General features: G+C 36.5%; 1 protein-coding gene across 2 annotated transcripts in view; it reads right to left on the minus strand.

Annotated features, from left to right (window-relative positions):
• Window positions 1–17284, minus strand: part of ZFPM2 (zinc finger protein, FOG family member 2) — a 308926-nt gene that overhangs the window by 65751 nt on the left and 225891 nt on the right. The window lies entirely within an intron of this gene.

A 17284-nucleotide genomic window follows, 5' to 3' on the forward strand; every position in this document is an offset into this window, starting at 1 on the left:
TTTTCAGTTTTATTTTGCTCTCTCAGTGTTCATATCTACAAAAGCCTCTAACCAGTAGTCAAGATAAGTGTTGAACTGAGAAGTATTGATCCAGTAATAGCAGTTCAAGCTTTGACTGTGAGTCCTTAACCCTCCAGACATAATGTCATAGCCTCTTATCCCTGCCTCTTAACATTACCTGCCTATCTCTTCAGAGCTGTCACCTATGGTAATACAGTTCCAAAAGCTTTCTAATCATTACTCATTCAGGCAGCATTTATTCTGCAGCCAGTAAAAAAAGTTTGGAGTTCTTAGAAGAACAAGGTGTTTTCACTTGCAGTTCCCTCTGGGGCTTCAGCATACTGTACTTGCTGGGATGCCACAACATAGAGTCATTTAAAATAATGCAGAGAGGAGAAGGGTAAGACAGTCAATACATCATGCACAACTCAACAATTTGCTTGAATGATGTAAAGAGACCAGTGGGCTCAGGAAAGGCTTTACTCTCCACAGCAAGTGCACAGAGCTTCAAGTAAACAGCTTTTGTGAATATAAAATTTATCCAAAGAGCAGGCAAGCCAGAGGGAGCTGGCATCTCAAGGCAACGTACATCACTAATATTATTTTTTTCTATAAAAAATTAAGTGGATGCTTTTGTTTGGTAACAGAACTGAACACCATAACAGTGTTAGAAATTGTCCAGGTATGTTTCCAAAATACCTGTCTAATGTTAATTAGACATCTAATTACACTTTTATTATTAAGTAGACAAAACATTTTTTTCCTAATATAGAGAATCATCTATGATGGCAACTCAGTAAATGGAGTAACTCCATTACCTACAACTTTTAAAAGCAATGCATATTTAAGGAGAACACTGCCAGCCCAACAAGCAAAACTGATTTAAGGACAGTGAGAATGTATAGGGTATCTGAATGACAGACCATATTGCATAAAATTACAAGCCTTAGATACCCATCTGAGTAAATAACATATTTTTTGACCCTCCTGTAACCAAAGATATAGCTAGTTGCAGTCACAGTTTTAGTAGGAACAGCAGTATTTAAAACCAAACACAAAATGCTTTTTTGAGAGAATGAAAAAGAAAAGCATTGACTGATTCAAGTCATATTCTGTAATGCTCTATTATTTCTACAACAGTTATATAAAACAAAATACACAAAATCAAAGGTATGAGTTGTGTTTTCAGCTGTGGATTCAGCACCACAGAAAACTCTAGCAGTAGCTGTGCACATTAACAGGGTCTCTCTTGCCCACGGAAAATGGTGGCTAACTGGAATAAGGAGTTTTAAGTTACAGGAGCAGCACATGGTTCCTCAGAAGTGAATATTATATTTTCCATTCACATATTTTTCTATTAAATCACTACATGGTATTGCAATTGCCTAACAATTGATAGGATTTAGAAGGCCAAACCTAAATGGAAGGGAATAGAAATTCAGCCTGGAAGAAATTTGTAGTCAGAAGGCTGTAGCAGCTAACAGTTAAAGAGAAAAGGCACAAAGTATTCCCATTAACATGTTTTAAGGAATCATTCATTTCATGAACTGCTTCGAAGAGGAAAGAGTAAAATTTTGGGGTATGGTCACAGCACACTGCTGCAACAAGACACTACAAATGAAAAGGTGAAAAAGTAAAATAGACTGAGGTATAGCAGGAAAATGAGGGCAAAAGACATAGAGTGCTCTGAAAGAGGAGCAGCAGTTTGTGCAGTACATGGAAGTACAAGTTATTCTGAAGATTTATGAGAATGGATATGTTTTTAGAGTACTGTGGATGTGACTGTTTTTGATAGAAAAATTGGATAGAGTAGAAGAGAGACATAAGGAAGAAAAAGAAGGAAAAAGGAAACATTAGTAGAAAATGATCAGGTTATAGCCCATTGTTCAGATGGCAAGAAATAGAGCAACCTGGAAAGGTGACTGAGAAGAAATTGGCATATCTGGAGCAGGGACCACTTTGAAATTTCAGTTTATATGATGTCTATCAGAGCGGGTTCTTTACAAGTAGTGCCTATGGACAATGAAACAGCATAAATAAATACTTAAAAAGGAAAAGATTAAAATCAATGTCTTCTTCAGGAAGAGGATGAGATACAGAAAGAACTGAGACCTGGGCAAATGAAAAAATCCCAGCAATAATAAAATGGGTTGGGCATTGCTGATTTAAAAGTGTGAGAAATAAAATAGTGAACATATGAGTGTCCACTGCTACTCTACAGATTACTCATAGGTGAAAACAGCTCTTGAAATATTTTAGTGTTTTATAGAGACAGGATATCCAGCAGTGCCTTTTGTCTATCAATAACACAGTGTCCCTGCCCCTTCTCTGATTATCTGTAGGACTTTCATTGCTGACTTTCTTCTGTAACCTTTAGAGATATAGTATTGATACGACCTTTTAACTTTCAGGTGATTTGATTTCAGCTGCTGGACTAGTAGTATTTAACTGATGAACCAATTAAACATCAGTCAAATAATCTGAGAAAGCATAACAAAAGGCTGAAAAATCCCACTACATAAGTTCTTTTATAGTACACATGCTAGGTTTGTTTATTTTTTCTTTATAAGATAAAAAGTTACTATGAAAAAAATAAGGTCATAATTATATATATATATATATATATATATATATATATATATATATATATATATATATAAAATAAACTGAAATTAAGGAGGAATTAAGGTGCTGAACAATTCACAGTAAATTTTCTTAAAACTACCTCTGAAACATAGGGAAATAAATTTTATGTAATTATTCTGTTTTCTGACGTGAAAAAGGCTATAGGTATATGCAGGTATTTATTTCTGTGAACATACAACCACAGATAACTAAATAAGCTCTTATGTATACAGAGACAATATTGATATTTGCATGCACATATACACATGTATATGCATATGTATATGCATATGCAGCTTTGTACATGCTCACACATTTTAATAACTGAATTCCTACTTTATTTATTATGCCACATATGCATTTTCCAGCAGAACATTAAGTAATATATGATTAAACCATTTTAAGGGAGATTTACTCTGGCATTCTCAATTTTTAAAAAAAAGGCTTCCTGTAAAACTTTATTAGAAATTCTAGTTTAACTTTTGGATTCCTACAGTAAACAAAAGTATACACATATTCACCTGCTCTGTCTGATACTGTGGACTCTGTTTGTGACTTTGCCTGGTCACATGAACTTTGATTTTTAAATCACAGTCACATGTAAAAACAACTTGAGACACTGGACCCTTGTCCTTGGTGTCCACATAAGGTGTTCATAATCCAGAAAAGCCTTGAAGCATCAATGACATGAAATTTCAAGTTGCTTAAAAATTATTTTTGATTGATCTAAAGCACATTGGCTGTTTCTATATTTTTATTTGACCCATAAACAGTACAGAAAGACAACATCACTCTCTTAATCATTTAACAGGTGGTGTTAAAAATGCTCTATTTCTTCCTTGTCATCTCAACTGTACTGTTGCTGGAGATGACTCTATAGGCTTTTGCTTTTGTGAGGGAATTCCTGGGTAAAAAAAATGGTAAGAAGAAGGTAGCTTGTAGTCTAGCAGTGATAGAAGGAAAAGCTAAATAATAACTTTTAATTATATCTGGATCCTTTAATACCAGTATTGGATTTATGTCCACCATTGTTAAAAAATGAAACATTCCCAAATTCTGGTGAATTTTACTTCTACATAGCACAGTTTCCCTGTAAATGGAGTAGTAAACACTTGGTAATACTAGTACTTCCTGGTATTGAAATGCAGCCTGCTTCCCATGATGAGAAAGAAAATCTTATCAAAGTGTTACAGATGTTCTTCAAATGATTTAATAAATACAAGAATATCTTCTAAGTAAATGAGGCAAATATGTCATTTGAATTCTCACAGCTTCGATAATTAAAAGCAAGACCACCAGCTGACTTCTTTTATTTTTTAAAAGCACAACTTGATCTGCACAAGGAATGCAACCTTCTTCAATAATGTTTTCCCTCACAAAGTTAAGAACCTACCTGTTGATCCCGAGGCAAATGCCAGTAGTGGTCCAATATTCATCAGAAACTTTAATTAATTCTGCTTCCCTTCAGGCATCTTACTTTCACCACAGTGGGGGAAAAAAGAAAAAAAAAAAAAAACAACCCTACCCAACCTGTGGTCATTAATATCAGTATAAAACCAGGATGATACTTAGACTGGAAGACCTGGAGTTTCATATACTTTTCTCATAATGTTTTTAAGTGGCATCCAATTAGTACATGGGGACTAAGATGTGTCTCAGTGTGCAGTCACTGCCAATTTACTTTATAATTTAAAGAATTAAACCTTCCCTCTAGCATCTCCCTTTTGCTCTTTACTAGCTTTATTGTTTTCAGCGAGCCATATACCTATGAAATGAATGAAAAGTCATACTTGATTCAGTGGAATTAGAACACATGTCAAATGATTCACTCAGAAATGTAAACAAGAAGGAACCAAAGCAAAAATTACTTCCTAAATTGTCAGAATATATTTACTAAATAATCTAAATGGACAAAAGACTGAACCAAACCAAAAAACTAACAAACCAACAAACCAACCCATCAACCAAAAAAAAAAACCAAACCAAAAAAAGCAACACCACACAAACAAACAAAAAACCAAAACAAACCAGAAAAAAGAAATGTTTTAGGGGTTATGTACAATGCAACATTTTCTGAGAAATGGATCAATTCCCTTCTGTGCTGTTGTTACTTTGCATGATCTTGCCCAAATTGTGTTGGGTCAGATTTTCAAGACCCTTTAGTGATGGGCTGAATTTTCATATGCATGATGTTTCTCACCTTTTATGGCCATGGCTAATAGCTGGGCTGCTAGAAACCCTTGAGGTTTCTCTTGGAAACATACTTAACTGTACAGAGATAGAAAACCTTTATATTTCTTGTATTTCAATACTTCAGGTGTAAAATAATGCAGTATACCACACATTGCTCAGGGTTGCTGTAAAGACAGGTACACTGAGGTACACAGAGTAACCAAATTCATATAAAACAAAATATAGTGCAAACTAGAAAGGATCCTTAATGCACCCTACTGCAGTTTAAAGCCTTAAAACCAAAAATAAACTGTGATATCTATATTACAAAACCTTCCATAAATCAGTGTTTTTTCCAGGAATGTAAATTCTTCTTTCCAATCACAGAGGCATCAATATAAAAGTCTCCTGGACAGGCAGCATTTGGGTTTAGTCTCCAATCTGTGTGACTGTTTCCAGCCCTGAGCACATTTTGTCTGCAATCCTTCCAGCCCTGGTCCTGTCTTACAGGGCTCATCATTTGCTAAATGCATTATTTCAGGACATAACCTTTCCAGTGTTAGGCAGAAGAAAAAGACTTAGATGACAGTTTACACTTGCACTGTTAGCCTCTGTGTGCTCTGAGACAGTCAGTGCAGGCAATTTCCACTTTACGTGGAAGTGAAAAATGTGAATGAAGTAAAACACTTATAATTTTGGTTCTATGGTTATTTTTAAGAGGAGATAAAAGATCTACTCACCACTGACATTTTGTTCTAACAGTTTTAAAATTAAAATACACGATATTTAGTAGAATTTTTGAAACTGGACCATTTCATTATAATTTCCTTTGATAGTGTGGCAAAAACTTAGCTAACACATTTGTGTCCAGTGTGCCTGTGAGGCAAAAGAATAGAACACGTGGGGGGCTGCTCTGGAAAAGCAGGCATTGCTGTCAGAAAAGAGAAGTAATTGAAAAAGCTCTGTTCTGCAAATGTGAGCTTCACTGTAGGCTTTGAATTTTAATCCGAGGTTCCAATATTATAAATATATGAAATGTATTTCTTTTTACAGAATGCAAATAATTTAGGGAGAAATGGAGCTAAAGGTTGCTTCCTGACTGTGCTCCCAGGCTCTTATTTTCAGACTGAAGTATTACCTTCATGTTTTCCTCACTGCCCAGGGTTTCAGTGAAAACAAGCCCCATGCCTTGACTCCTCTCTGACACCTTAACATTATTCCTTTGTCACAGTTACTGAAATAGGTCATAGCCCTGACAAATCTATTATGCCTCATTCATAAGTACTGCAGTTTACTTGGACAGTAATTTCTGGCCCAGAGCATCACTGAATGTTCAATTTTCTCCTTTAAAAAAAAAAACAAGGCACAGGTGCCCTGTTCGATGTTGTAATCGGATTGCCCATCCCCACAAAACAAGGAGGGCCAGTGTCAAGGGATATTCTGAACTGTACAACTCTATCCTCTCATGTAGCCACTAAGCCTAAAAAATACATGCAAAAATAAAAGCAGAAGCAACAACTGTTTCAAAGCGCTACATAAAATGAATCAATTCAATTGCCTGATAAAATGACTTCTACTATTTTGTCCACAGTGTAGCTACAGTAATGTTGCTGGTCAGTCCAGCAGTGCTTGGATCAGAGGTTTTATTAAGTTTCCTGTTGCAGCCATCACTTGCACAAATGATGGAAGGATCAGAAGATGCAAAGTCCTCACTTCCTCTGCACTAACACTGGGCCAGCTCTAATTCCTTCCTGTATTTGCACTGGAACAACACTCAGAGTTTAAGTTAATACATTTTTTCCCAATGCCTAAGGAAAGATAAATCATAATGGTCTGACTGACAAGTGCTGCATTGTGCTGGATTGTTCAGGCTCATATGACTTAATGCATGTCCCCAAAAGAAGATAGAGACAACAGCATGGGTCAGGTTGCTTTTCAGCCAGGATGGAAGCTAGAAAACCCAGGAGCCCCTTACTGCCACAATGATTTGCTCTGAACAGAACTCTATGTTTTATTACTAATACAAAACACTATGAAACTGCAGATTCCTTTCCTGATACTAGCACATTTTAGTATTAACCTTTCCATTTAGGAAAAAAAGTGATCAGAAATGAGGTCACCAAAATTCACTAATTTCTGAAAAGTATGAAACACAAATATTCAAACAGGAAGAAGAGTTCCAATCCCAAATATTTAAGCTTTATTTCTAATTATGTTCAAAGAAAACACAACTGGCTCAGGGGAAAACTTTTCATTTTCCTTAAACTGCAGTAGCTTATTGTTGACATAAAGTATTTGGCTGTAATAAATTTTTAACTGTCATCATAAAGGCTATAATATATATATATATATATATATTTTAACAACATTCACAACTCCCAGAAGTACTAGCTTTCTAGTGGAGCTTTTAACAAAATAACCTGTCAATTTTTAAAATAACTTTTCTGTGCCTTCAGTGTCAAGATTGATCACTTTATTTCATCAAGAAGATCATCAGGGACTTCTATACATGCTGACAGGCACAGTGAGCCTAAACTGCCACACTTGGCTTGAAAGCAGACATGCATGGACCGCCACTTGCTGCTGCACACAGATATGCTATAACCTCCAGGCTACCTATGCAAAACAAATGCCAAGACATTCACTTTTCATACCCATTTCAGCTCGAATTTTAACTGAGTTCACTTCTGTGCCGTGAAGTTCAGAATCTGGGTGCTGTGGGTGCATGTTTTCTGGACATAAACAGTATCTGGGGAATGAGGAAGCCTCTCAGGAAAGGCATGGCCTGCACTAGACATGTGCAGTTGTGCAATTTCATCTTCAGTGGCCTGCCTTGGAGACAAGGCATTCCCAAACCAGCAGTGCTTGACTGGCCGGGTGCTCACTCTCACCTAAGATGGACTGTGGGCTTCTTATTATGGTTTTTGTCTTGATCTAATGTAATTTCTTTTGAAATAAGCTTTATAATAGAATGATACAGCTGTCACGTAAATCTGCTAAGTTCATGAACATATGAAAAATAGGTTCTTCAAAGCTGGGTTGGTGGGGTGCATGATGTAAGTCAGGGCTGTGAAAGGCTGTCTTGATTTAATGATGCCTTTCATGCTGTGTATGTGATAAGGTTCATTCAACGTACACTTTGCATAAAAGCCAAAAAAGTTAGGAACTGAAACACATGAAGAGATCGCTCATATCATAATCCTACCCCGTATGTATAAGCATTATGATGGCAGCTTTCACTACAAGAATATACACTGCTTCAGAAACCTGGAAATATCCTACAGATTTTTCATATGCTCCAGCAAAGTGCATTTTTAAAAAGCACTCATTAAATGAGCCACCAGTTCACACCTCTCATTCATTATAAGCATTATGATGTGGTCTTTGTGCTTTAATTTACTTCAATTTCAGTGAGATCTGGGGATGTTGAGAAGCTTGGCAGAACCCTGAACATATTAAACAACAGGATACTGCAAGAGTTGCCTTTGTACTTTAAGGACAGTAACGGAAATTAAATAGTATTATAAAATATGTTTTGAGATTTGTATGTTACTCTATTTTCTGAAGTAATGCATGCCCACAAGGGTGCCACACTACATTTACTTGTGACTTTGGCTTATGATTACAGCTTTTACTCAGCTGAAATATGTTAAAATTCTCTTAGCATTGTTCCTTAATGGTAACATTAAAATGAAATATGGCAGGTTTTTTTTTAGAAAACTCCAGTGTCCTCCTAAAATGACTAACCTAAATCACAGGGAGATGCTTGCAAGCCACACTCTGGCTCCAAATGGGCTGCTGATCCGAGCACTTGTCTAATACTTACTGTCTGCAATGCTAGGAGGAACAATCGAGCTCTCCTCTTCTTCCAGATCTTCTCCCAACAACAGTTGTAAACAATCATTTGCCAATCAAAAAATCACAGCAAGTTTATGCTACACTGGGCCTTAAATACCTGATTAATTCTAGAAATTACCAAAATAAATACAGGCTAAGTCTTTGCTCATTGAATAAGGATAAAGTAACTTCAAAATCCACAGCCACTGGTTGCCATGCAACCTGCTATAGTATTATGGCAGAAATAAGCTGTGCTTGAATTTTCAGTGCCCTCTCGCTCAGCCTTCTTGATGTTGTGATACTCTAATGCTTCTCAGCTAACTTCCATTAAGTAGTTTTTTGTGGGGTAGTATTCCAAGGTTAAAATGATTAAATAACTTTTATGGTTGATCAAATATAAGCCCTTATTATACACAGTAGGCAAAACCATACATTTTAATTACTTTGTTATCAAAGATCTTGGTATTTACATTTCATTTTTCAGTTATAATTCTGAATTTAGTTTGACCTTCATAAAAAAGAGAAGACCCAAGATTCTTGCTGTCTTAAACAATTTTTCCCATAAACAATAAAAACTATTAAGACATGGTAGCAACAGAAACAATGCAATGAGATCTACACAGCCTATTACAAATATTTTCTACTGAGATATTTTGTTTTATTTATTTAAGCATCACCTTTTAATTTTTCAGTTTAATTCTTAACTACTTTAATTATTTTTCACTTGATAATACATTTGCTGTCTAGGGGTGATATATCAATATTTGAAAATATTGACATTACATTAATTCGAAGTTCATTTAGAGCTATCAATAGCATTTTTCTTTTATAAGAAGCATATTCCAGTATAAATACTGAAATAAAAATACTATTTTCAGGAACTCGACAGAACTGTGCCACTAATTGGTAACAAACTAATTTTCTGCAATTAAATTGCACTAATATTTATTAGAGACATGCTGAAAAATTCATGATTAGGCAAAGTTTGTATTTTGCATTTTTGGTTTCTGAAATTATTTGAAGAAGAAAGATTTCACAGACAAAGATCAGCCTAATAAGGTCTTGTTTTATATACCCCGTTTTTACAGAAATCTAATGCAATTCAAAATCTATTAACCTGTACAACTTCTGTAAAAATAGATTTATTAGATGAGGACAGAAATATCATGTACATAATTTACACTGTTAATACATCAAAATAAAAATACTATCCTTCATTTGCTAAAAAACCAAAAAATAAAAGTCTTAATATATTTCTGTGGAAAGATGTTAAGACCACCCTTTGTAAGAAAATGTTTTGTTTTGCCAAATTTAGAGTCACTATTTTCACGAGTCTGCTTAAATTACACAGAAATGTTAAAGAAAAAAATAAAGATAAGTTTAAAAAAGCCTTTATTTAAATTCTTAGAACCCTTTTTTTTATTCCTTTTTCTTTTCAGAGCTTTACACAGCTTTTCCCACAGTGTACGTTGATCTTTAAATATATACAGTCAAAAATATACTTATGCTTGTGGTGGGTGGTTACAGACACATTTTCAAAAATTATTTGCTTTCATACTGTACTAGTTCATAACAAATAAGGAAAAAAATACTAAATAGAAAGCATGACATTAACAACAAGCAGTAGATTCAAATAACCTTGCAGTCAAAGCTTTGTAACCTAATTCCAATAATGGCTCAAAGATACATGGCATAATAACATTTTCTCTTTTTCAGACTGTAATAATGTTCACACACAAACGCATGGCCAGACTCATCGTTATAAAATGATTGTTTAACACATTCCTTCTCGGGCTTTGTAGTCTCATGTCTGCATAATGTGCTCCTTTTAGCATCTTACCGTGCGACACTTAAAGTTAGCTCCAAACACCATCGCTATTTTCTCATTTATTTTGTTACTTTAGGGAAAAAACTCCAAACGTTCCCCCTCCTCCCCAGCCCCCCCAATTAAGGAATGACTCTAAACAACATTCGTTGCCTTCTTACTCCAGCTAAAGAGAGGGGAATGAGCTTATCCGTTTGGAAAGGCAATCTCTCGTAAGTCCCTGTGCAAAGGGTAGAGGAGCAGACAGCACGTAAGTGACACATCGCCTTGTGTTCCCGAAACAGATGGGGGCACCATGCAATATGCTCAGCAGCATCGCTGCAGCACAGCATCCCAGCTCGCGGCGCGGGGAGCGCGGCAACACTGCCCAGCACAATTTGAGCATTTAATAATTAGCAATGCTAAACTGCAATGACTCCATCCGTGCTGTCAGGTGTTTAGATAATGCCATCAAGTGTGGAGCCTGGCGCCCACGTCGTTTTGTAAACTCTATCTATCAGTTTAGGAATGCATTTCAGTTTCTTAGCGTGCATACAGTCGACCTGCTGGTGAAATTACATTGTATAAAGTGAAATACTGTACTATGCAGGAGAAGATAGAAAGCAGAAAAGAACTTAAAGGAAAACTTTAAAGGATCTGTCATCAAAACTTTAAATAGGCCTTTCTCCAGCTGTAGCTAAATTATTGTACTTCTTGATACTGTTTGCTCCTCATAGCAATTGAAAGCATATGTAATTTAACAGCAGGCCTCAATCCTTTAATAAGCTGTCTTTAAAATACCTTACATGGATTACCTATCTGTAAATCTGCTTCCCATGCAGAATGTGACAGCATTATGGAAATTGTGAGTTCAGTAAAGATGGCATATACCAAAGAGAACCACATCTGCACACTGTAAGATTATACCAAACATTGGAGGTAATCTTTAGTCATTTATAATACTGCAGAATGAATAATTAAGATTAAGGGCTCTATTCTGCCCTTACTTATGTCCTACGTATCTCCTAATTTTCCCCCCCTGTAAATTAAACAGAAAAGTAGCACTGCAAGGCTTTCTTGTTCAAATTATGCAAAGTTGGTATTCATCTCTCTGCAATTTGGTGCACATCTAAGGAAGTTTGGCAAAAAAGGAATGATCACATCTGGAACAGAATCCATACTAAAAAGGGATATCCCATGTTTGCCAAAAGGAGCAACTTGCAAGTAGCACATATTTCCTTATCACTTAAAAAAAAATATTAAAGAAACAAAAACCAAAAAAGACTTTCCCAGAGCAGAAACACAGTTCAAAGAGATTCTGTGCTCTGAGTCACTCTGCTGAATACGCAGCCTGCCTAGACAACAAGAAACACAAATGTCTGAAAGCAGCTCACAGCAGAGGGGGAATTGGCAAGTTTTGACAAGGAAAGGGCAGCACTAATATTCCCGGACACCTGGATTTCTAAGCAGGACCTATTTCTGCACTTAATAATATGTAATTTCTTTGACCATTTACTGGTAGGAGAAGCAGCAACAGGAGAGTTTTCTCCAAACCTGTGATGGTGAGCAGGAAGAGGAGGAGAGAGAGGCATTAATAGTAACCAAGGTCCTTTGGGGCAAGACCTATACACCACCAGCCAGTTATGTTTTCCTTGCCCACCCTTGGCTCCAGGAGTCTCCAGACTCTGAACATATATTTTACTCCACAATATACAAGTTCTTTACAATCCCCTTTCAGCTGGGTACCATGATCTGGGGTCTGCAAGTCCCACAGCAAACTAGACCAGAACCCAGCCCTGGACCTTATGTTACAGCCTTACAAATGCCTTTATTATTTGCAGCAGATGAATGAAATGGAATTGCTGTCTCACCGATAGCTATTCATTATATTCCATCACAGAAATTACAAACCTGTTAGTGCCAGGATAACGGAGCCCACAACAAGCCTTGGCCTTTTGCTTTGCTCTGGCAATTCATGAAAGCCAAACAAAAGCAATTTTTTGGAATAATTTTTACTAATGCCTAAGATTCACACACATGGTTAATGTCTGCTACTTTGGAAACCGTGGCATTTCTAGGACTTGGCATTTGAGACAGCAGATGGGTGGAAATAAATTTGCCTCTAGGGTTAGGGCGCTACACCAGTCTTCTTTGCCCACTGCAGAACTATTTGTTCATTCCCTCTTAGTGTAGAGCAGTAAAGACGGTGCCATTTAGAGCATCTGAATCTGAGCTTTAGCACCCACTTTATTCTCAGCATTAGTGCTGTGTATTAATGTTGGTCATACTAATACCAAAATACATTGCAAGCATATACAGCACATGCAAGCCCTGGAGAGCCTCCAGTGCTAAGTGATATCTCAGCTGCTGTGGCAGCTTTCTCACATAAGGAGGACACTTTCCTCCCCCCTTGTGAGAGCCCAGAGAACACACGTCTTTAAATGCAGAATTAGCTAAGCAACTAACACATCATACGGCCAAATAAACAATATTCCCAAGCTTGTTAAGAGCTAAATATGGCACTTTAGAGAACAATGCACAGTCAAATGAATTTCAAGACAATGTTACCACTAAGACATTCTTAATCCTCTGGTCAGATGTAATTTTAAAATTCTACAGAAAGTGAGGAGGTGATTATTAAGGGAGTGAGAACATATTCCAGCTCTAAAACAGACATAGATAAACTGACATATGCACAGACATCTCAGATGGCGACTCAGCACAAAAAAATCACTGGGAAAAAAAAAATCCCTTTGCATTTCTATATATATTTGGAACCGTTAGTTCCTCACTGCTGCAGTAGCATTCATTTCCCAAACTTCTGAAATCCTCTTTATCAGTGAGATTCTCATACACTCTTAAGAGAAAGTAATGGTAACCTATCACTTTTAAGACTACAGCTTTTGAAATACCAGCCTGTCAGAATACTGCAGGATATACAATAAAAGGCAAACGAAAGGCAAAGAGACTGGCTAGATTTTTTAATATGTTTCCAGCATCCACGATTCTATGATTAATTTGTTCTTTCTCATCCTCTTTTCAAATTGGAAGGAAAGCCTGTACCATTTCTGAGTCTAGCATTACTTCCTCCTCAATTCAGGGATTTTATTGGCATAGAAAGCAGATTGATAATTATTATTATTATTATGAACATTTGCAAGGCAACAACTACTGCAATATGAGGCTTATACTGAAAGGAAAATTGTTCTCAAGTACCAAGAGTAAATGTCCAGTAATCTCTGTATAATCTCACTTTTACAAAATGAAGAAAGAGGTTTTCCTTCCCAATAGACATACAAAGTGCTGGAGAACCCAGACAAAAAAACCCCACTGGAGTAAAAGCACATCTTAAGCAGTTCCTGAATGGAGTAATGAATCAGAAGAGCTGAGCATTCACAAAGCTGTCTAAATATACACAGTTCATTTGGCAACAGAACTTCCCGCTTAAATTGACATGACTTTCTGTTGCTTCTTCATCTGAAATCTTACTATCTGACCCCTAAAAAATGAAAAGTTTTACAAATCTCTTGGATTGTCTTGCCAAATTGCCTAACAGTCTTTCTGGAAAAATTAGGTTAGTGGGTCACTACTTTTAATAGATGGTTTCTTGAGCAAGACCTAGGTTGTTTGTAGTTTGACAGATTCCTGGCAAATGCCCTTTATTTCAAAAGGTATTCACAATCTCCAGCACTAATAATTTTATTCGCATCTCTCCATGCTGTGTTTTAACTAAAAAAGAGAGAAAAAGGCAATTCACAGTTCAGTACAATCTTATTTTCTCATTCATAACAAAAACTAAAGAAAAGTTTCTCAATGAGGAAGGTAAAGGCAGAAACAGGTAGATTGGAATTTACCAAGACAGCTCTTTCCACACTTTTCTAAAAAGAAAATATCCAGCTTCTAATTTCTCATTATCTTCACAGAAGTGCCATGCATTTTAACAGCCAGGGTGAGGAGCTGCTGCTGACTCTTGGTGTAGCCCAAAGCAATTATTTTACGTTGGCTCCCAGATCATTTGTGTTGGGCACATTTTGGAGGAACGCCAGCTCAGTGCTCAAGAACCTGCGTGAAGGCTCCTTTCACCTGCCCTGCACATGCCAGGTCACTTTGGGTATAAAAGCCAGCATTCTGCTGTGAAAACAATCCATTCACCAAAGGGATAACAAGGTTAACTTGGGAACCTTTGTTTCTTACACTAAACTTAGCAGTCTTGTGAGACGCGTATTCTGGTAAAGAAAAGAAATTAACAATAAATAAAGAATACTGTCCTGATCTGCAGTATCTCATTTTGTAGCTGAGCAAAAAAAAAACCCAGAATAGACTAGTGAGGGAGAGAGCAAGCCTTTACAACATTTTAAAGGCTGTTTTGGTTTTACATAGATTTTTTTTTACCACTCCCTTTTCAAATGAATTTAGAAGACAATCTCTATTTTTTAACCTTTGGAAAAACAGAGTATCTTTGAAGAAACAATAACAGATCTACTGGATGTTGAAGATTTGCTATTAGACTTGATAGGCTGTTTCAAGGAAGACTACAACAACAGAATAAAGAAGGAATTCAAATTTAATCAGAAATGGGGATGATTCAGCTTTAAACTCTGCTTTATCTATCCATATACTTTTCTTACTATTGCCTTTGTATGAAGAGTATTTCCCTTTTGATTTCCCACATCTAGTTCTGAAAGAACTTCAACGCCTTTCATTTGGTGCAAGTGGGTCACTTTCCTAACACATTCTATTTGCCAGAGTACTGGAGTGATCTTTTCAAAAGGTATCCTGTCATCTCTGATACTGCAGCTGATGTAAGCCCTGAGAAGTGCACACAGTAGTGTTTGCTTGATCAGTTATGTATTTGACACTGTCTTCTAAATGCTATCTCTTCTGCTTCCTCAAATTCTGGAAGTGTATACTTGCAGAAGAGATCATCTGTCTCCTTGTCTCAAGACAGAATCAACAGTACTCAAGTTCATCTAGAAGCTAATTCACCTAGTCTTTCTCTCCTTAAACACATCTCATGATGTTCCAGAGCTTCACCTTCCTTGTCTTAACTGATTTCAAGCACAGACATTGAGGTTTTTTGAAAGTCAGAATGCTCATATGATTCATTAAAGCTTGATCCATTCATTCCTCCAGCTAAAGGAACTATTTGTTTGACATTACACTACCAAAATTATAACTGCCTGCATTAGAATTCCTATTTCATAATTCTCTTTTTAAGTGCTGCTCTCTGAAATCATTTGTGACTATGATGATTTTGAGTAATTTATTATCACTTGCACCACTTTCCCTTTTACTCTTCATATTCTCAGTTGTTTCTACTCCTTTGGTAAGAGGACACCAGAACTACTTTTGAAAGAAAGTGCTGAAAGATACAGAGGTTTTTGCAATCTTTTAACTTTTCCATTCCTATTTCATACTCCATACTGATATTTTCTTGTCCAGAACTTCTAGATTTGTTGTTTACTTGAAGTTCCAAGGGTGAAAAAATGAATTTTCTCCTCCTCCCAACAGAAAAAAGTAATTTCCTGCAGCAGCACAGTGCAAGGAATCTGGATATGTAGAAGAAGCAAAAAAAAAAAAAAAAAACAACCCAAGAGTAAAAGAAAGCTTAAATCTATTAACAATAGACTGAGGTAACATCTTCATTTTATCTGTTTGTCCAATGAACATTTAAAATCAGAGATCAACTAATTACACATAGCAACCATTTCTTTAGTAATAAGCCTGCGTGCTGCCATATGAATAAATGTGCAAATGCAAATAAAACTATTCCCGCCCTGAGGTTTTTAACAATCTTAAGTGACACACACATAAGTTAATATAGATAGAACACCCTTTAATATGGATAGAATTTTAAACTATATGTTTAAGGGCTTTGTTTTGTTTGCAGTTGAAGAAAGGATCAGTGCTGCAAAATGAGAAGTGCTTTAGAAACAAGTACTTTGCCTCAGAGAAGAAATCCAGGCAATCTTACTATTTTCTAACACAGTCCTGGTCTATCCCATGTCCAGCTTGGGGGCAAGTTCCAGTATTCTCCTGTATCCTCTCCCCTCTGCAACTACTTCTGAAATGAATTTTCCCTTTCTAAAAAGACTCCAGATATTTCTCATTTCTCCCTCAGTTTACTTATTCTCGGATTCCTATTCAGTCTCTACACAGAATGCTGGATGAACTCCATACCTCTTTTTTGTCTTCTCACTTGAGTAAGATTATATTGGCTTGTAGAAATCCTAGATTAATTAAAACAACAAATTCACAACTCTGTTCCATATCAGGCTCATCTTGCCTTACTCCTCTGATGTCAAGCTCCCCAGCTCAAAACAGTTCTAAATCTCTCTTCATATCTTACTTAAGACAACCACACCTACCCTTCTTGTTTTACCTTTCAAAAACACAGTCTTTCCTATCCATCCACACAGCAAAGATCCCCCCGTTGCTTGTAGAAACCTTACAATACTGGTATCTAGTCAGAATGCTGTATCAAGATACTTCCTTTCCATTGCCTTGGCCATGTGATGTCTAGTTTTGCCTCTCTCTGCTGCCTTCCCTCTCCTTTTGGATGAAACAAAGTATTTGTCCTCACTCATGCAGAGTATTTTCTTCCCCTTTCACTCAGTACCTTGAGGTCTGCTCCATCTTCTCCTGCTACATGAGTCAAGTCTCCAAATCACACTTCCTACATTTCCAAAGCATTATCTGCGCTCTCTGCAGTGCCCTTCAGACTTCTGATACACTTTCCAACAGCACCCATAGAGCTTTTCTTCTTTCCAATCCAAATCTCTCTTCTCATTCATCTATAAACTTGCTTGCTGCTGTGTGCTTAGACCAATGTACTGACTAAATATT

Source organism: Zonotrichia albicollis, chromosome 1, assembly GCF_047830755.1.
Source record: "Zonotrichia albicollis isolate bZonAlb1 chromosome 1, bZonAlb1.hap1, whole genome shotgun sequence".
Classification (NCBI taxonomy): Eukaryota; Metazoa; Chordata; class Aves; order Passeriformes; family Passerellidae; genus Zonotrichia; species Zonotrichia albicollis.